This window comes from Ruditapes philippinarum, unplaced genomic scaffold, assembly GCF_026571515.1.
Source record: "Ruditapes philippinarum isolate M1 unplaced genomic scaffold, ASM2657151v2 ctg103_1_1_1_1, whole genome shotgun sequence".
In the NCBI taxonomy this organism is placed as follows: domain Eukaryota; kingdom Metazoa; phylum Mollusca; class Bivalvia; order Venerida; family Veneridae; genus Ruditapes; species Ruditapes philippinarum.
Window position 1 is genome coordinate 93,218 of NW_026865181.1, and position 22,784 is coordinate 116,001.

General features: G+C 30.1%; 1 long non-coding RNA gene across 4 annotated transcripts in view; it reads right to left on the bottom strand.

Annotated features, from left to right (window-relative positions):
- LOC132728131 (uncharacterized) overlaps nt 1–22,784 on the bottom strand; it is a 133,013-nt gene that overhangs the window by 90,050 nt on the left and 20,179 nt on the right. For all 4 annotated transcript variants that reach the window (XR_009625439.1, XR_009625442.1, XR_009625440.1 and 1 more), the window contains exon 2: nt 20,034–20,338. This is a non-coding gene — a long non-coding RNA (uncharacterized LOC132728131). The remainder of the gene's footprint in view (nt 1–20,033; nt 20,339–22,784) is intronic.

Below are 22,784 nucleotides of genomic sequence, written 5' to 3' on the forward strand. Positions count from 1 at the left end.
GAGGCTTTGATAGAATAATTTGCAGCCAGGAGGCTTAGGGTTAAAGATTAATCATGACAATAAATTTGTGCTCAAATTTTGTATTTGAAAATTAGTTTTTTTTAAGGTAGATGACATTTGATAACCACTTGTGATATGATCTTGAAATATGCCTTCGTTTACTTTAAAATTGAAATAGAAAATTAGATTTTAACAGTATTTCTACATGCAAGCAAACGTTTAAAAGCATAATGATTGATAACATCTATAAGCTAAAGATCAAATGTGAGTTTTCAACAACTAATTATTACAATCTTATCTTCGTGTTCACCTGCAGTTCGTGTAGTTAAAGAGTAACGGAATTCTGTCGAGAATGAGTTATATTCAGAAACTGCATTCAATTTGACTAACTCAGATGAAGCAAAACCTAACGGTTTTCACACATATTGGTTAATTTTAGCTGTAACGTGATTTATCTCAATAACATGATTTATGAATGTAAGATTCCAAATAAATAAAAATGTCATATGTGCCTTTCCGACTAATGTAGATTTAATTACTTAATTTGATTATTAAATTCTCAACCGGAAATGTCACAAAAATGCAGTATATTTTTATGTAACAAAAGTTATAATAACTATACAACAACATAGCCAACAAAAAATTCTCATCAGAGAAAATTCAAATAACCAAACCATAATGCTCCATGCAAGAAATTGAAATCCCAAATCCCAATAAACTATATTTGCATATTTCTTTATTCTTTATCATATTTCAAATGTTAAGTTATACGTTAGCTAGGGGAGGCGACTTCAAAACCCTAGAAAAGACATTATATAACACACTAGAAACTTGTAAACTTATCACGTGACAATGTAGTTTTTTTTACATCGTTTAAACAGACAATTGGGTTGACTGTAGAATAGTCATGAAGCTTATTTCTAAAACAGACACAATCTATTTGGTAATATATCCGAAAACATTTAAAATAAATCAGAAAGATAGACTTTAGAAAGACAAGGAGTTTGACGAAGCCTGACGATAGAAAAGACAAAATGCTTGATAAAACCGGCAATGACTCTTGAACAGACAAGGCGCTTCACCCAAGTAAAAACAATGAGTCTGATTTGACAACAGACCAGAAAATTGTTTCTAGAAGATGGGCTTAGCTTAATTTTAGAACTGACAATGAGCTTGATTCTAGAAAAGGCAAATCACGGTGATACTAGAACAGACAAAACAAGACGAACTATTCTAGAATAAAACGGAGATTGACTTGAATGTGAGGAGAAAATGATCACAATTGATCTTGCTCATTTTTGTGGTGGTGTAGCAAGTGTCAATTGGCTGGAAATAAGTACGTTTATCATCTACAATGTTAAAATATAAAATAAAAATGAATGAATGGATGATCAAACGCATTTTTTTTCACATTAAGATAAGGGAAAAGCCAATTACAGATGACAATGCCTTTTATTGACAACAATTGACAATTTTATCCTCTCAGTAATTTCACAAGCGGATGATATATGTTCAGATCGATTCATACTGTTTTTTGAACAGGCTCAATTAAACCGAGTCTGCAACATTTTCAATTTTGACGTGTTGGGCTTTCTTTAGGGATTCTGTTTTTCTCTATTTTAATGTATTTTGAAGATATTGATAATCTATAACTTAAAACTTTGAGTTAGTTTCCAGTTTTCATTTGTAAACCCTAATACATATTTTGCATTCTTCTTTTTTGTATTACATACGATTTTAAATGTCAAATAACAAACATGTAAATAAATAAAAATCTTGCCAAAATATTTATCATAGATTCATTAGATTTAAACAAGGTGAAACATCATTTTAAAATTACCTCTATGGGGAACACTATGTTTCTTAGCTGGTATCTGTCACATGTGGCTTTCCCTGCTAAAATGTTATAATTTTCGAAAAATTACAATTTAAATGTTGGGAACAGAAGCAAAGTTATGCATACCAGAGAACCTTAAGCGGATCACCTTTTTACTTTTATTAGTTGGTCATGTGATTGAAAGGCCCCCGTTTAGAGCCAATGTTGATTGAGACACTACACTTGAAGAATGGGATTGTATAGAAATGCTTGAAAAATTGCTTGATGTTGGCCACTTAAAGTATATGTGATTAAATAGATAAAGTTCCAAATAATGGGAATCAATGTTATATTATCTAGTCAATTAATTTCTCGTTAATGAGACGACAATATATAATGTCTGCACGAACTTGAAAATGTCAAGTCAATAAAGACAAATTGCTTAGTTGAAAAAGTCCAATCAATAGCTTAGTTTAGGCAGATGTTTGCATTTATGAAATGCTATTGTTTGTGCGGGGGAGGGTGCAATCGTCCTTTTTAATCTTCACTCTCGTGTTATATGTCATTTTGTGACCAAAGCGAAAGTCTTATAACAAAAACAGTGGTAAGACTCAATAAAGGAACAAAACAGGCATGCCATTTAGGAACGTTATTTTCGTACGTACTTCTTAACTGTATAATCACCTCATTTAAATAGTGCTATTCCTCATTGTATTTCTTGACCGTCCATCAATATAACTTGCTTTATGAATTAGTTCTCTTCTCGCGCCCTCTACATACGGCAATAATTCTATCACTGTCATTCTAATCAAACTTACAGGCTTAGATACAGAGATAAATGTGTCTACAGAAGTTCTCATAGACCAGAATAAAAGACATCATTTACAATACGGTAATGAAATTATTATCTGTCACTTGAAATGTTGTCAGAGAGAGATAAGATAAAGTCGTAAATATTTGAGAAATAAATTCTGTACGAGGAAGCACGATATCAATAAAAATAAGAATATTTCTGCTATAAAGAGTACTTATTTTCATGATAGAAAACCAATATTTAAGGACATTGTATTGGCAATTAATATATTTTCTCTGCAAGATAATATTACCTCAGAAGAAAATTGTACAACAAAAGAAATAGAAAAAACATTGGAGCCAATAGATGATTAGCAAAATTTAATGTGACATTATGTTTATTTTTCATTGTCAAGTTGAGCTGAATTTACTATATATTTCAGAAGATTTACTGTTATTATGGTAATTGGCAAACAGCTGATATTGGACAATTCTTAGGATCGCGTAAAATATAACGTTACAGGTCAATTGCGATGGATATTTAAAGACATTTTATTGGCCATTACTCCCTTGGATGGACATAATGGCACTTCAAAAATGTTACGGGCATGGGATAGGCTTTACTTATATTTCAAATTATTTGCCTTTTTACTCACAATATTAAACGTTTTCATTGCAAAGAAAGGCGATAACTAACGTATTCTGACAGTCACAAGATTTTACTTGATTGTCAAATATTCATGACTGAAATGCTAAAGTTAAAAGTTAGGTCAACATAAGTATTGCATTGATGACTACTCACATTTCACAATATTTTCCAGTTATCAACATTTTAGATAAGAACATTCTTACCAAATTACAAATGTCATTTGAACATGAAAAATAGTCTTTAAGAGACTAACACTAGCCTATTGCTGCAATATCTTTTCACTTTACAAAAAGTTTTCCTTTATCAGGATGTTTTTGATATCCACTCAAGTTCTGTTTTCAAATTTAATCATTTATGTATAAGAAACATTCATGGTAGATAAGATAAAAGATAATCATGACTATATGATAAAAGAGGGGTATGCACTCACGTTTGTCTGCAATTCAAATTTTACTTGCTGAACATAATAAATATTTTTATTCAAAAGAATTGTTATGTTTTTACTTGCATTCTTTATAACATGGAATGTACATGTACACGTAAATTAAAGTTACCGTTGCTTTTCGGGGGTTTGTTAAGACTTCCACAGAATACCGTTCTGAATATTTATAGTTAATATCTAGGTTGCCGTGATTTAACTCCATGCATTAAATGATTTCTGTAGCTAAATTTAATTATGTTTATTTATTGACTTCTATATAGTGAAATTCACATGTGAAGACAAACAAGCATGAAACTGAATGATCTCTTAAACAGAAAAGTCATTTAAAAACATCAATGCTTTTTCACCAATACATCTATCATATTATTCTGGAAATGTTTAGTCTATGTACTCTAAATATCATACCAATTATGTTGTATTTAGTATCAATTTTGTTGGACTGATAAATAATAACAGATACTTTTTTGCCTCAATCTAGTATGTGTCTATCTTGTTGTGACATTTAACGACACATATCTGTGAATTTATGACATGGCTTAACAAATATTGACATTCCGAGCGAACGAGACATAAATAATCATTATCTTTCGTGCAGCCGAACCTTGCTTAGTTTCTTTGTCGTGTAAACGACTATTACAATAGATGTTTAATGATTCTTTTAGGAATTAGACACTAATCAATCTTCAGCTTTCTATTATTGTAAGATAGCATGTCTCTTGACATGGATTGATTGCTATGATTTATAAAAAATACATGGTCAATTGTTATTGCCAACTTAGCGTCTTTATATTTCAGACAGGCGATGATGCGATATAGATCTTATCTCACGTTGTCGTATTTTCGTGCTGGAGAAAGGGCGAAAAGTTAAAACTGACAGGAACGGAACACTGTGTATTACACATCGAAATTCGAAGTTTACATTTAACAATTTTTCGCCCCTTATAAATGTTAAAACATACACTGTATTATTGTTTTATTATGATAGTAGACAAAAAGGTAAAGCGTGGATAATTTCAGTTTAATATTTAATCGTGTAATTAATATACGGTTTCATCGTGATCAGTGCATTCAAATAAAATTAAAAACAATATGATGCACATTAATATACACTGTGCTCATATTTCTTTTCCAATAAATATCTCAAAATGTCTAGAACCTAGAACCAAAACATAAAATGCGTTAGTGCCTACAAGCAAGTCGCTTTGTATTGAACTTATTATTTATTTATTTATTTATTTATTTATAAACTGTTATCAATCTTTTGTTAGAAATGACAGCTTAATAAAAATTAACAGAAATTGATATTAGAATGACTAAGACTCGTCTATTTCATCTGTACATATGCAATTTATTTTATTCTTATCAGAATGAGATACATTTGATGGGTATACTGATAAAATGAAACAGGTATCTGCTGAAACTATCTCTAGTGTTATCTTTGAGAAAGTGATTCGCACCCAAAAACATGAGATTTGTTATCATAAATTTTCATTTTTAAGATGATTAAAGTGTCAGAGTCTAGCTTCTTCTTACAACGTGTAAAGGATTTGGATTTGAATTCCATTTCTTTCTTTTCAGCATCCAGTTTGCAATAAACACAGCTTAGGCTAGTGAATGTCAATGGGGCGTGGTATTTCCACTTCCTTTCTTCTAATAAATAGACACAATCGAAACTAAACTCGCGAATTCGATAATTCCACCTTTTTCCTCGTTCCATAGCTCCTAGTATATCTCCAGATTTGTAACTCTATTTCAATCCTTTTTATCATTTGAGACTAATAGGTACTGAGGCAGTGTTATTTGTAAGAGAGTCGAAATATTTTTAATGGAAATAAAAATTTACCATAAAAATGGTTTATGCATTGTTCAAAACATAAATATATGAAAAATTTCATTCTAATTACTATCGTTTTATCACCCTGTGTGATCGTAAGAGGCGATAAATAGGTTCAAATTACTGGAATCTATGCATCTCTTAGCTCCAACAGGTGAGGTGGTTTTGATGCCTGGTGTTGCATTAAGTTTGTAATACCCGGGGTAAACCAAAATCATTTTTCCTGTTTTTGTGCTAAATTGTGTTGGTGCGACGTTAAACAAAAAAGAAAAATAAATTAGTCGGTGTTTTTCTATTGCTGCTAAAATAAATTCTCATGTGGAAAGAAAGAAGTGGCAAAAAAGCGACTTACAGAGGCTGTTTTTTTGCTCACAGTTTACCTAACTTACTGATTTTGACAATATTTTGTCAACTGTCACGATAATAACAAAATTAAGTCTGTTAAACTGCAGGTACTGTAGTATAAGTTTTACAAGTATGATAATGGCGTACTCCTACTCCTGAAAACTTAATACAAATTATTTAGATGCCCCTTTGAAAGATCTGTACTAGATATGAAGGTTACAAACATTGCAATTGCATTACGTAACTGTACTTATTTTCAAATACATTTTTAAAATCAATGTCTAAGACATTGACTTTGGCCGTTCGGCAACCTAACATTCTTTATTCATTAGTTCTCGCTTTACGTTCTCCATATGGCAATAATTATTTCATTGTTATTGTAATCAAACTTGAAGGCTTACATATACAAATAAAAATGTCTACAGATGTTCTCTTATAACAGAATATAAGACACTATTAACAAAACGGTAATGTAAATATTATCTGTTACTAGAAATGTTGTCTAAGGAACTTGAAGTCATGTTTTTTTTTACAAGAATAGAGTATTGAATAGTATTTTTGGGATAGGTTTTATTTTACATTTTAAAGGTGTATTTATTTTTAACATTTCAAGATTTGCAGTTTTATGTTTACATGAGTGTATGAAGTACTTTATTCTAAAAGTAGTATTCAATATGCTACATGTATGAAAGTGATATCATATAGTGATGTCATATAGTTGTTGGCAAGTACAAATTGCAACTATTTTTTAGTACATATTTTCGTTCTTTATTTTCTCTTACATAGAAACGCTTGACTTATGTTTGTTTTGTATTTATACTTGTATACTATGATCGGAAATATTTACTAGCAACTTTATACAATTATCTTAAAAAAATGTGACATACAAATTGAAGAATACTTTAACTTTATTATGTGGCATAGTCGTTCATTACATAACTGATATGACTACATACATGTAATTACTAAAATTAATGGAATTATTGATTAAAAAATGAAAGTATATATATGTTACATATATCATTTATAAAATTGAATGTCTTCAACCATAATACAAACCACGAAATGCAAATAAGGCGTTTTGTAAATTCAGGTTGATTCACGGATCTATTTCTTTCTTATTTTAAAGAAAGAAGGTTGTTATAAAGAAAACTCTAATATTACACAAGTATAATAAAGTGTAATTTCAACATTTTTATAAAACACACAAAAAAGAAATCTAAATAAGTAGACTTTCAAATTTCTAATGAGCAAGGCGTACAAATTAAACACACTGTTAAAATCAACATTTCTACAGTTAACAACATATATTCCATTTAAAAGCACCTCTTCAAAAGATTTAATTAATTGTAAATTATGACAACATGGTGTGACAAAAACATATCATATTTGTTTCATGGAAAACAATCCTTACTCATCAGTAAAGTTACGTGAAGAAAACATCCAATTTAGTCAGAAGTAAATAACTCAAGCCAGTAAGTGAAGTGAATAATATTTCTAAATTGGACAAGTGGATTGTATTTTATCATGCATATGATATATAATCTGGTCAATTTAGGTTTTGTCTTATTCTTCTGAATGATAAATTGGTTAGGATATGGTATGGAAACACATCATAACTAGATGTTTTGTCTTATTAGAATAAATACAAGAAATAAGGCGGTAAATGCACTTTCACATGCTAAGTCTGCAAACGTTTCTGATAACAATAGGTGAAGCTAACCAGTACGAAAAATTATGCTTGATAAATTTTAAAAAGTTCAACTACAAACGTTAGTTACTTTCGATGCAGTTATAGAAAAAAACTGCTTCATCAAATAAATGAACATAAATACGCAAGCAAAGAAAAAAATAATTATAGTGAAATTGTTCCTTGGAAACGTGAACTCTATAAAGATAATCCTGTTGGTGCAGAAATACATAATTAACAATTTAGAATCCAATCATTACATTTGCAATATAAAAGCTGGTCATAGCTTTTTAAAGACTAGTTTTACTTGCACATAATATTTTTGAAATCGCAGTAGTATTATGTCAAACAGTATGTGCGCAAAGGTAAATACCGACTTATATTTTTAACGTCATTTACCTTTACAAATTTTATTTATTCGATTGGATTAAACTAAAGTAGTCTACATCTGTAAACCGTCGGTTGTTATCACTTTTAATGACCGTTGCAATGAATAAATGTTTACATTAATCTTTGATATGATATTTTGTATCGTCAGAAAACGATAACACATTGAATGATTTATTTTTAAAGAATGGTCTCATTTTTCATCCTAAAACATCAAAAGAAAGGTAAGATAATAATTTCTGCATGAATTGATCCTAAGTAAGTTGCTGGAAATTAAATTTCAGTGTACAAAAAGCGTTTTTTATTATATTTTGAATAACTGATAATATCGACAGCTTAATGTTTAAAAACACATCACAAATTGTCTATGAAACATTTATGTCTGAATAAATATAGATAAAAGAACAACTCGAGGAGAAAATATTCACTTGCCTATGTCTGCCAATATGATTTTAGATATTTAAACAAACCTTATGCTTCAAATATTGAGTTCTTATTTCAAATGGTTATCATATAATTTAGTTGTATCTAATAATCGTATTTACAAATAATAAACTTTAGAAGCTTTATTTAGAATGATACAATTCCAAGTCCCACCCTCTCTCTACAATGTATCTTGGCAGAAGAAAATCGACTGCAGACGTCAATATCACATCAATAAATGAAGCCAATCAGAGACAAAGATCAATTTCATTAATTACATATTAGCATGATTGCGTTAAAATAAATAAAAAAAAACATGACTGTTATTGGCAATATATGAATCAAAGCTTTTGACGCAATATCCTTGTTTTTCTTTTAGAAATGTCACGTACATTTCATTGTAATCTTGAATCAAAGCCAATTCTGCAGTTAATTTAAGGATTTTTGTTAGTCTTTGTTCTTTGAAATCGTTACATTAAAGTGATATTGATATGAAATCTGGACTACAAGAACTGTTTTTTTCCTCCTGTAATATTGACAGTAAACAAAGAATGTTAAATCAAAGAACATCAATGACGTAACACATTTTAAAATTCAACTTTTATTCCGATGCAGAGATTCAGTTAGATAATAAACGGATGTACGTTTTTCATTGTTTGTTACGTAATATGGAATTATTTGATAAACAACTGCACGAAACTGCACGAAACCCCAATCAACTAAATAAATAAACAAAAATATTGGTTAATTTCTTTCAAAGTCTATATTGAAAATACATTTATTAGTTTATTAGTAAACTGCTGAAGGTATTTTTTAAATAGCGTGAAATAATTTCACAAACATCATCATGGGCTCAAACTTCGACAACATTCAATTAATTGTAATAACCTTCTAGAGTTGTAACAAATAGTAAAATGATACTAAAATAATTTTCTAAAACATAAATGTGCTTGATTATAAATATGAGATAGGTTAGAAAGAACGAGTCAATTGTCATATCATTCCAACAATTCTACTCATAATAAGATATTTCGTTTATGTTTTAAAGACTGAAACAGACAAGAGGATTCAACTTGAAATGCATTATTATGAAATTGCAACTTCCTTTTATCTAAAACATCTGTTAAAATCTTTTTTTTTTTTAAATAAAAAAATCACATTTGTTTAGACGACATCCATTTAACTTTAACTTGAGAGTATACCATTTTCACAAATGTAGTATCATATCCATTGTTTATGAACTACTTTTTACACGGATTAATACAGTATCGTGGTAAATAATACTTATGCTAGAGAGTGTGACCAATGTTACACTTTTATCATGTCTCATGGACAGACTCTGTCAAACTGCAATTTCAACTATTCATGTTTGTTTCCAATCTTCCCGATTGTTTTTCTTTTAAGAAATTCTCTTGAAATTTTGTTGTGATTAATGCTTCCGAGGGATCACTTTGTTTCCAGATATTTATACTTCACAACAGCAGGTGTCAAGTGCTGTGTGGCAGCTGTTAAAAGTTGCCCCGTACTTCACTTCAGTTGTTATATTTTTCTGGTCATTCGGGATCATTGATGCCAGCACTATTGAGTGTTGAGAATTGAGTACCGCTTAAGCCGGTTCTAGGGGGCGTGAGGGATGTTGCAGGTATTCATTATCGCTCATGTAAAGACTCAATCAAACCGAGTCTGCAATTCTCTTGAAATTTTGTTGTGATTAATGCTTCCGAGGGATCACTTTGTTTCCAGATTTTTATATTCGGAAATAATATTGAAGTTGTCAATGTATTGTATTGACTTAACGTTCAGGCTTAACAACAAGGTGATACTAACAGACAGGAATAACGATTATTTTCACGATAATTAAACTGATCATTCATTTCTTTAAAGCAGCATTATGCAAAATAATCATTATCCAATATTAGTTAACAGACAATCGTCAGCTGATTAAGTACATGTTTATTCTCTGGTTTATAGAGGATTTAATGTACCAAAGACACGGCGTTCTAATGTCAAAACTATATGCAAATCTTGTTTTATTTTGTTGTCCTTCACTAAACTATTTCCATGACAATGGTATATTTGCATAATTATTGGAGAGAAAACTCATTCTGCCTCTTATCTGGTTCAGTGAAAGAAAATGAAAATACACTTGACAAGAAGCTATCACAGATACTTTCTTGGAACGAATGTAGATTGTTGGAGACTTAATTCATCATTTTCTATTAAAACCTTACAACGCTTAAATATCTTAAATAGACTTGTATACTTTTCAGTCTTGAAAAAAACTATTCATCGATTTAGGATTTTTTTTAAAATAGGTATCGTCTGCTGAAAAGCAAACAGTTCAGACCATGAACAGACGACACGGATGTTCTGACGGATATTAGTCAGCTCTGGTCGCTTTGATAAGTTGTCGCTAGCAGACTAATTGCTGAGATATAAATTATGATAATTAATTTAAGCTAAAATTTGGTATTTGAAAATTAGTAATTTTTGTGTATTAACATTTGTGATATGACCTTGAAAACTGCCTTCGTATACATGCAAAACAAAATAGAAAATCAGTTTTTAACAGTAATTCTACATGCAATCAAACGTTTAGGAGTATAATGATAAATAACATCTGTAAGCTAATGATCAAACGTGAGTTTTCAAAACTTAATAATTACAATCTTCTCTTCGCGTTCACTTGCAAGTAGATATCTTGAAGTCTGTAGTTATTGAGTAACGGTATTCTGATATTCAAAGACTGCATTCAGTTTTACTAACTCAGATGAAGCAAAACTTAACGGTTTTACACATGTTAGTAATTTATAGCTGAAATGTTGTTTTTGTCTTAATAACATAACTACTGAATATAAGATTCGAAGTAAATAGAAATATCATACGTGCCTTTCCGGGTAATGTAGACGTCATTGCTTTAATGGATTATTAAATTCTGAACCGGAAATGTCACAAAAAATGCGGTATACTATTTATGTAACAAGAGTTATAATAACTATACAACAACGTAGCGAAAAAAATTCTCGTCTGAGGAATTTCACATAATAACTAAAACATTATGCTTCAAATCACAAATTACAAATATATTATCTGTGAATGTTTCCTTATTCCTAATCATATTTAAAATGCTAAGTCTGATTTTAGAACAGACTAGAAAATTGTTTCTAGACGATGGACTTCGCTTAATTTTAGAACTGACAATGAGCTTGATTCTAGAATAGGCAAACCAGCGTGATACTAGAATAGACAAAACAAGACGAAATATTCTAGAATAAAGAATGAGAGGAAAATGATCACAAATGATCTTGCTTAGTTTTGTGGTGGTGAAGCAAGTGTCAATTGACTGGAAATAAGTAAAACAAAAAGTTCCATCTTGCGTTTATCATCTACACGTATTCTAAAAAGTCGAATGTAAATCACAAAACATGTCAAATATAATAAATACTATATTAATGAATGGATGATCAAACAAATTTCATTTACATTTAGATAATGAAAAATCTAGTTATAGTTGTTTATGTCTTTTTTGACAAAATTGACAATTTTATCTTCTCCGCAAGCGGATGATAAAATTCAGATCCATTCATACTGGTTTAATGAACTTTGAATATAGTGATAATCTTCAACTTAAAAGTTTGAGCAAGATTCCAGTTTTCATTTGTCAACCCTAATATTTCATATTTTGCATTCTTCTTATTTGTATAACATACGCCTTTAAATGTCAAATAACAAACATGTTAATAAATAACAACCTTGTCAAAATATTTATCATAGATTCATTAATTTTAAACAAGGTCAAATATTTTAAATTCCACATTAAAATAAAACGTAATCGAATAGATGCCACCTATTGGCTTTCTTAGATTGCATAAAGTGTCTATAAATCCGTAAAAATATCGGCAAAATTGACAGTTGGAGTTACCTTTATGGTGAACACAATGTTTCTTAGCTAGTATATGTCACATGGCTTTCCCTGCTAAAATGTTATAATTTTCGAAAAATTACAATTGCATACCAGAGAACAAAGACAGGATCATCTCTTTCCCTTTATTAGTTGGTCATGTGATTGAAAGGCAACGTTGATTGAGAGACTACACTTGGAGGTTGGGGTTTCTGTATAGAAATGCTTGAATAATTATTGGCCGCTAAAAGTATATGTGTATAAATAGATAAAATTCCAAATAATGGGAATCAATGTGATATTATCCAGTCAATTTATTTCTCGTTAATGTTATATGAGACGACAATATATAATGTCTGCACGAAGTTTGAAAATGCCAAGTCAATTAATACAAATTGCTCAGTTGAAAAAATCCAATCAATATCTTAGTTAAGGCAGATGTCTGCATTTATTAAATGCTATTGTTATGCGGGGGAGGGTGCAATCGTTCATTTTAATATTCACTCTCATGTTACATGCCATTTTGAGACCAAAGCGAAAGTCTTATAACAAAAACAGTGGTGCTATATGTTTCCATTGTATTAATACATTTATTATCTTAAAGGATATGGTTACATTTCAGAAAATAGCAGCATTTTGAGAAAATATTAACGCAATGGTAAACATTGTAATATAACATTATCACAGTTAAAGGATTTGACATATACTTTACACATTCAGTTTTCGTGTACATTTAAAACTAAATATACTTGGTGACAAAATCTTATGTTACAATCATGTGTCTCTATTAACGGTCTTTATTATCAGAAAAAGATCACACACCTTACATGAGATAAAGTATGACGTCAATGTGATTAAGCCAATAAATGAAGTGTATGAAAATTCCAAATAGGGGAAGTAAAGTGTAATTCAAGCATACATAATAGATGTTTGTTGGTTGTATCAACTTTTGTTCATTTAACTCCTAATAGTCATTTATTTGCATAGAAATAGGATTGAAATATACACTGAGCTAAACGCATTTTCTTATTAGGAGACATTCTATTTAAAATGAGCTGTCTCAAATTGTGCAAACGTAATACAATAATTTGTCCTTCTATGTTATCGTTATTATAATGATTTCTCGAAGAAATTGATCAGAGATAATTTTTTTAAATAAAAAAAAATGATATTGCAGAAGGTTATATCTTCTTATTTCAATCACAGGAAGTATACTACGTAAAGCTCATTGACTTTGGATGAAATTAAAATATCAAAATCAATCAATTTAAAATCTAGATTACACCGCGGCAAAAATGTGTGCACTAAGTGACTTTCAATCTAAATGTTCGACAAATGTTATATCTCGTAATTTGCTGATTTTGCTGTACTTTAAATAGTTAAATAGTTTAATAATAACAACAATAAATAAATATTATGGATTTATTTTTTTGCGTAAAGTCTGCAGAATAGCTACCTCACTTGAATGAATCCAAATTTATGGCGGGATTTTAACCCACAGAGGTAAGGGAAAAATAGTTTGGAATCAACAATTTTAACAACTAGTCATCATACGCCCAAAAATCAAAATAAAAGACTTAATAAAGGAACAAAACAGGCATGCCATTTAGGAAAGTTATTTCGTACGTACTTCTTAACTGTATAATAACCTCATTTAAATAGTCCTATTCCTCATTGTATTTCTTGACCGTCTATCAATATAACTTGCTTATGAATTAGTTCTCTTCCCGCGCCCACCACACACGACAATAATTCTATCAATGTCTTTCTTATCAAACTTAAAGGCTTAGATACAGAGATAAATGTGTCTACAGAAGTTCTCATAGACCAGAATAAAAGACATCATTAACAATACGGTAATGAAATTATTATCTGTAACTTGAAATGTTGTCAGAGACAGATTAGATAAAGTCGTAAATGTTTGAGAAATAAATTCTGTACTAGGACGCACAGTATCAATAAAAATAAGAATATTTCTGCTATAAGACTACTTATTTTCATGACAGAAAACCAGTATATAAGGACATTGTATTGGCAATAAATATTTATTACCACTTAAGGTCAGTACCCTCATATATTTTCTCTGTAAGATGATATTACCTCAGAAGAAAATTGTACAACAAAAGAAATAAAAAATACATTTGAGCCCAGAGATGACTGGCAAAATTTAAAGTGACATTATGTGTTTTTTTTTTCATTGTCAAGTTGAGCTGAATTTACTATATATTTCAAAAGATTGACTGTTATTATGGTAAATTGCAAACAGTTGATATTGGACAATTCTTAGGATCTGCGTAAAATATAACGTTACAGGTAAATTGCGATGGATATTTAAGGCAATTTTCTTTGCTATCACCCACTTAGATGAGCATAATATCACTTCAAATATGTTACAGAAATGGGATAGTCTTTATTTATATTCAAATTATTTGCCTTTTTACTTACAATATTAAACGTTTTTATTGCAAAGAAAGGCGATAACCAACGTATTCTGGCAGTGACAAGATTTCACTTGATTGTCACATATTCATGACTGAAATGCTTAAGTTAAAAGTTAGGTCAACATAAGTAAACTATATTGATGACTTTTCACTTTTCACAATATTGTACTGTTATCAACATTTTTAGATAAGAATATTCGTACCAAATTACAAATGTCATTTGAATATGATAAATGCTCTGTAAGAGATTGATAATAGCGTATTGCTGCAATCTCTTTTTCACTTTACAAAGAGTTTTTCCTTTATCAGCATTTTTGTTTTTCACTCGAGTTCTTTTTTCAAAGTTAATCATTTCTGTTTATAAAACATTCATTGCAGATAAGATAAAGGATACACATGACTATATGATTAAAGAGGGGTATTCACTCAAGTGTGTCTGCAATTCAAATTTTACTGGCTGAACATAATAAATATCATTTTATTCCGTATTTACTAACATTCTTAATTGCATGTAATGTACAGGTAAAACTTGTTAAGTTGTTCAGTTTGTTTTTGCAATTCGGGGTTGTTAAAAACTTTCATAGGATGAAATTCGAAATATTTATAGTAAATAGTATGCCGTGATTAATTCATGTGTTTAATAATTCCTGTTTTGTAAATTTGATGTTTTATCTATTGACTTAGTAGTGAAATTCTCATGTGAAGACAAATAGCCATTCTACTGATCTCTTAAACAGAAAAGTCATTTAAAAACATCAATGCTTTTCCCCCAAATACATCTATCATATCAGTTTGGAAATGTTTAGTCTATGTACTCTGATGTCATACGAGTTATGTTGTATTATTATATCTATTTTTTTAGACTGATTAATATAACAGATACTTTTTGCCTCAATCTAGTATGTTTCTGTCTTGTTGTGACATTCAACGACACATATCGGTAAAGTTATGACATGGCTTAACAAACATTGACATTCCGAGCGAACGAAGCATAAATCATCATTATCTTTCCTGCAGCCGAACCTTGCTAACTTTCTTTTGTCGTGTAAAGCGATTGTTACAACAGAACTTGTATGATTTTGTTTTAAGAATTGGACACCGATCAATCTTCGTTTTGTAGTACTTGTAAGATAGCATGTCCCTTGACATGCATTGAATGCTATAATTTATAAAAAATACTAGGTCAATAATTATCGCCATTTTTCGTCTTCAGAAAGCCGATGATGGGAAATAAATCTTGCGTCGTCGTATTTTCCTGCTAGAGAAATGGCGAAAGGTTAAAACTGGCGGGAACGGAAGAATGTGTATAACACATCGAAATTCGAAGTTTACAAATAACAATGATTCGGCCCATATCAATTTCAAAGCATACTCTATCATGATACCGGTAGTTGACAAACAGGTAAAGCGTGAATAATTTAAGCTTATTATTCTAATGGTGTAATTAATTTTACAGTTTAATCGTTAATCTTAAGAAAGAATTAAGAAATTCAAATATTATTAAAAACGATTCGATTAACATTTATATATACTATGCTCATATTTCTTTTCCTATTATCTGAAAATGTGTATGAACCTAAAACCAAAATATTAAATGAGTTAGTGCCTACAAGCAAGTCGCCATGAAAAGAACTTTGTTGTTTGTTTATTTATTTATCTATTGCGGGGGAAGGGGGGACAGATAAGGCTTGAAATTAATTTAAGGAGTGATTTAAACTGTTATCAATCTTAGTGAAAAATGACTTAAAACTTGAAAACAATATAAAGAACTTAACATAAGACTGACTGAAACTAATCTTTTTCATCTGTACATATGCAATCTATTTTATACATTTGATGGGTATACTGATAAAATGAAACAGGTATCTGCCGAAACAATCTCTATTGTTATCTTTGAGAAAGTGATTCGCACCCAAAGAACATGAAATGTTTTTTTTTATATAAAAAGCATAATTTCTAAGATGTTTAAAGTGTCAGAGTCTAGTTTCTTCTTACAACGTCTGAAGGATTTGAATTCTATTTCTATTTTTTCAGTATCCATTTTGAAATAAACATAGCTCAGTGAATTCTGCTATAGCCTGTGCTACGGGGTGAGATTTCCCCTCCTTCTCTTCTGATGATTATACTCAATCGAATCTAAACTCGCGAATTCAAGAATGACAACTAATCTTTCGTTTCATTGCTCTCAGAATATCTCCAGATTTGAAACTGTCTTTTAATCTTTTTCATCATTTGAATATACAAACCAAAAAGTATTGAGGTAGTGCCATTTGTAAGAGAATTGAAATAGTTTTATTGGAAATAAATATTTACCATAAAAAGAATGGTTTAAAAATAGATGTATGAAAAATTCCATGCTATTTACTATCGTTTTATCAGTCGATGTTTTTATCATCATGTGATCGTAAGAGGCGATTGCATAGGTTCGAATTACTGGAATCTATGCATCTCTTAGCTCTAACAGGTGAGGTGGTTTTTATCCCTATGAGTTTGTTACACCCGAAGTTAACCAAAATCATCTTTCCTGTTTCGGTGCAATAAGACCTAAATTGTGTTAGTGCGCCGTAAAACCAAAAAGAAGAAATGTCAGTGTGCTAAAGTAAATTCCCAACATTGGCAGGTAAACCTCAACAGTATTACCACCTTGTAATTGACCTTTGCTAGCATGCTGAGTAGATAGTTAATCAATATGATAAAAATAAACGATAATAATTATGCAGATCAAAACACAGTCCATTGTTCTTGGACAAGCAGGACCATGTCATTTTCTCTCTAAAATCTTGTAATAACATTGAAGAATTGTTCATTCAAATTGGAATCTTATTTGAAATAGATTTATTTACCTTAACCCTTTTTTTCTTGATTATAAACAGTTACAAATTTTATAGCATTATACATGTCATATAGGTTAATATGATGTAATATCACCTTGAGATAGATCAGATTTATATAATGCAAATATATAATGTACCAGAAGTGTTCACCCTTGATTAATTGAAGTGCATTTTATTAATATATATAACCTTATTAGTGACTGTCTGAAAAGATTTGTAATAGCTTGTTTGTGCAAACACTGTGAATGCTACTTAACTTTGCTATAAATTCATTCTCAATCATTCTTATTAATATTTTATAATAAAGCCTTAAAAATAAATACTGATACATGAATCTTAGAAACTTGATTAAATGTATATTCATTTCCTATACTTTTAAGGAAAATCTTGAAACTTAAAGTAAAGTTCAGACCATAATCAGACGTCAGAAATCTTGGTCTGCACTGGTTGTTTGAGTAGAATCTGTTGTCGCTTGCAGGATAGGAGTTCACTGGGTCGTATTTTTGATTATAATTAAAACATTTACTGACCGAGAGCTGACCTAGTTTCTGTTAATATTTCCAGTAAAATAATCAGCTGGACTTAAAGTATTAGTAAGGAATGAAACTAATTATCACCTGTGATAAACATGAACTTTGATACTTCTTGTTTCTTATCAGTCAATTCTAGATAGGAATTTGTATGATAAACACTAAAAAAAGCTAACCAGGGCACTCACAAAGTTGCAAAATTGAACCCTCAAAATTTAAATATTAAATAATGCTCTTTTTTTTCAAATTGTTTATTGTCTGTTTGCTTTATCTTTAAATTAATACACATGGAAAGAATGCAATGGCAAACAAAGCGACTTACAGAGACTGTTTACCTTTTGCTCAAAGTTTACGTTACTTTTAATCAATGTTTACTTTGAACCAAAATATTTAAGTTCCCAAGAAGATTTATGTGGCATTTATATTTCAGCAATAAAACACTGTGAAAATTGCTTCGTCAATATAAATAAATATAGAAGAGCGTGATTTTCTCAGGAAATAGATGATTAAAATATATATTAATAGAGAGATATGAAATATTTATAGAACAAAACATGCGAAAATATAATTTCCTTTTTATTTCATGCAGTCAATCTTAAAAAATGACAAGAGATTGACTACGCGGTATTATCTTAAGACTGGATGAAATCATTTTAAGTGGCTAAAGGATGTTTGTTCACTGGTATTTTAATTACATCTTAGCACTAATGGGAATCGAGTAGTTTTGCACAGACTGATTTCAAATCTTACAGTTACAAATATGCGCATTCGCTTCATATTCCATCATCTTATGGGAGCATTGGTTTCATTTTTCATCTAACATCTTATAAAGGGGTTCGTTTCATTTTTCATCATCTTATGAAGGCATTTGTTCCATTTTTTCATCATCTTATGGGAACATTTGTTTCTTTTTTCATCATCTTATGGGAGCATTTCGTTTATTTTTCATCATCTTCTTGGAGCATTTTCTTTTATTTTTTACCATCTTATAGGAGCAATTGTTTCATTTTTTCATTATCTTATCGGATCATTTGTTTTATTTTCCATTATATTATCGTAGCATTTATTTTATTTTCTCATCATCTAATTTGAGAATTTGTTGTATTTTTCATCATCGTATCGGAGCTTCATTTTTCAACATCTTATTGGAGCATTTTCTTTTATTTTTTAACCGTCTTATTAGTGCATTTCTTTTACTTTTCATCATCGTATTGGAGCATCTGTTTTATTTTTTAATCATCTAAGGGGAGCATTTATTTGTTTGATAAATATTCTGCAGATACTTTCTTACATGGTATGTGCCTATCAAGAAATAGCAATGTATAGAACACATGCCACTTTGCTTAAGATACCTGATTATCATTATAAGCATTGAAGTATTAGATATATATTATAAGCATTGAAATATTAAATATATAAAAGGATAATTAATATTATGAAAACCTTTTTGGTGGAAACTATTTTTACTCATACAACCAGTGCAGATCAAGACCAGCTGGTCGCCGTTGTTGGAAAACAACGTATGTCTTTAATGATCAGAAACGACAACCTGACACAATGTACAGTACGTTGACCTCGGCTTCAATCGTTTAAATCTCAGGTGTGGCAGGTGTTTCTTATTGTTCATTTAGAAAGTGAAGCAAATACTATTTACTTTGGAAAAATTATTTGGATAGAGGTGTATTTTGTAATACGAAGAGTTGAAACATGTAAGTCTCAGGCCGCAATGTCATATTATAAGTGGCGTTTCGACAATTCTTAACACCATATCTAATATCTTGGACGTCACTTATTATGATGGAGCATACATAATTACTTTTAATAATTAATAACCAAGTCGCTCACAAAGAATCAATACCATTTACTAAGATAGATTATTTTCTTAATGACATACTAAAAATATTATGCTACAATTAAATGATAATAAACATATATATGTTAACACTCACCTCTCTAGTGAGAACAATGGAAATGTTATCATCCAATCACAAAAGTTATGCAGATTAATAGAGAGAAATATAACACAGTTGTATGTATTCCACCAGGTATTGCATAGAACTAACCTATTTACAGCGTAGGAATACCTAGAAGTCTCACTCAGTAGTTTTTACACATTCAAACATAACCATCCTGCAAATCTATCTGACATTAATCGAAGAAGATTTTTTTTTATCTTACAACACAAAAACATCCAACAGTTGTCGTTTGATAGCGTATATAATCCAAGGCAGGTTTTCTAGAAACGCGGTTATACCTGTAACAGATAAAAATAACATTTGTTTATATATAAACCTAAAAGAACAGCTACATTCTCATTTTCATATATATATATTTAGTGTCTATATGCATGTAAATCAATATTATCTAGCATTGCACCCGCATTGCTATCTGAAATACCAGAACTTATTGCTCATGAAATATTTAATAATTTATACAGTTTAAGTTGTTTAATATAAAATCTTCAATGACATCAACGAAAAACGATATTTAAAAAAGCTGGAAGAAGCGTTTTTGAAGCTGTATGTTGATGTTCAATACAACAGCACCATCATGACAGTAATCAGATATACTAGTAATGATTTCAAGTTGGAATTTAGATGAACCTTATATGTAACAAGTTGCTAAGTTTGCTTTAAACATGACAGGTATTTTTCTTTAGATCCAATTAACGTATTAACTCCATATTGATAGTGCAAGTCTAAAAATATTCTTTAAAATTATCAACAATATATATCATTTATTCAAAGCCGAATCTTTTCGTCAAAATAATAATTATAATGAAACGGTATATTCAGATACGTTTTCATTTGTATTTTGTTAAAGTCTTATAAAATGTTTGTTTATACGTTCTAAATCATGACAATACATTATGGAACAAATGTACTTTATCAAGTGAAAATTTATTCGAAGAAATACCTAAACATTCTTCATATTGTAGATAAATCTCATACATATATGAACAATTTACATGAAGATAAAAGTTATATACTCATTGTTATTTACGTATTTTTCTAGATTATGCCAATAGTTGAAATTCCTTTGAAACAAGTTATAAAATCACTTATACTTTCTACGACGTTACTATAAGGTCCTCTCAAGAAATGAATCGTTTCATACCATATGTTATATTACGAATTTAATTTACTTGCAAATAAACTCGTCAAAGAAATATAATAACGCCCATCACATTCGGATAAAGTGTCTCGTTTCAGATTCTATATTTATCCCTCAAAACAATACATTTGATATAAAATGCAGTACACACTTTTAATAAGTGATAAGTTTTATCAGCAAATATTTTAATTTCCAAATATAGCACATTCACGGAGAAATACATCAACAATATGTCACATTTTCTGAATTATTAACCGACAATAGCAATCTTATCATCTACTTCTCCACAATAATGTCCGGTAGAAGATGTTATGTTCCCAGCTAAGAAACGATTTAATTTGAGCCGCGTCACGACAAAACCAACATAATGGGTTTGCGACCAACATGGATCCAGACCAGCCTGCGCATACGCGCAGTCTGATCAGGATCCATGCTGTTCGCTTACAAACCCTATTACAAGTAGAGAAACTGATAGCGAACAGCATGGATCCTGATCAGACTTCGCGGATGCGCAGGCTGGTCTGGATCCATGCTGGTCGCAAACCCATTATGTTGGTTTTGTCGTGACGCGGCTCATTTATGCATTTTTAAACTTAATCTGTAACAAAACAGAATTTGTATTCGTGAATGAAACTATTGAAATCAACATTGAAGTTAACACAACGTATCTAATTTAGGTAAGGCTCGATCTGAGACTAACATTTTACTTATTTTCTATCATTTAAAACGGAACAATATTGATTACCATCGTTTCTTTTTTATATTGTTTTTCTTAATTTGATTACATTTGTATCTGATTATGCCGACTTTAACAAATGATTGGTCATATCTTGTCGGCTAGTCTATCTAACCGGCTTCCTTGGATAACTAATAACCGATTCATCCTTAATTGTCCGCGTTCTTATTCCACATGACCAATGGATTCAATCAACTGCTTGATCGAACCGACTTAACTGGATAACTAACCATTTATTATGAATTTCTCCGCAAGTGACTGGCTGTTTATGTTCCTTGACTTTGAGTCGATCAATTGTAACGGAGAAATTTAACCTCGGCCACAACCCCTGGATTACAAATCCTATGCACTCCTTTTGAGCTAAGCTGGTGAACCTTATTTTCAGCATTAAGCTTATCAAATTATTATTGGTTAATCATGATAATGTTGAGATATTTCTGGGAAAATGCGTGCGGAGAAGGAATTCAAAACATTATATGTTTTAATCGATTCAAGAACGTACAGCTATTTCAAAACTAAATTACAATACCTCATTTCTAAAACGCTTTCTTGAAACACAGATTAAATGCAAGACTTCCAAAAATTCTTAATTATATCACACACATACAGCGATAAAACTCCCATCTGCACCTAAGAATTCATTACTTTTATTATAATATATCACTTTAATTATACAATAACCTTCAAAACAGTTTTCTGAAATGATGACATTTTGCAATTTAAAATAATTCAAGTTACATCAATTTAACACAAAATTTACATAACTTGATTGTGTATCTTATATAGGAATGAGGACTGCTAGTGTATTCTCAATTAAAGAGAGTGTTTATCGGGAAAATAAAACGATATT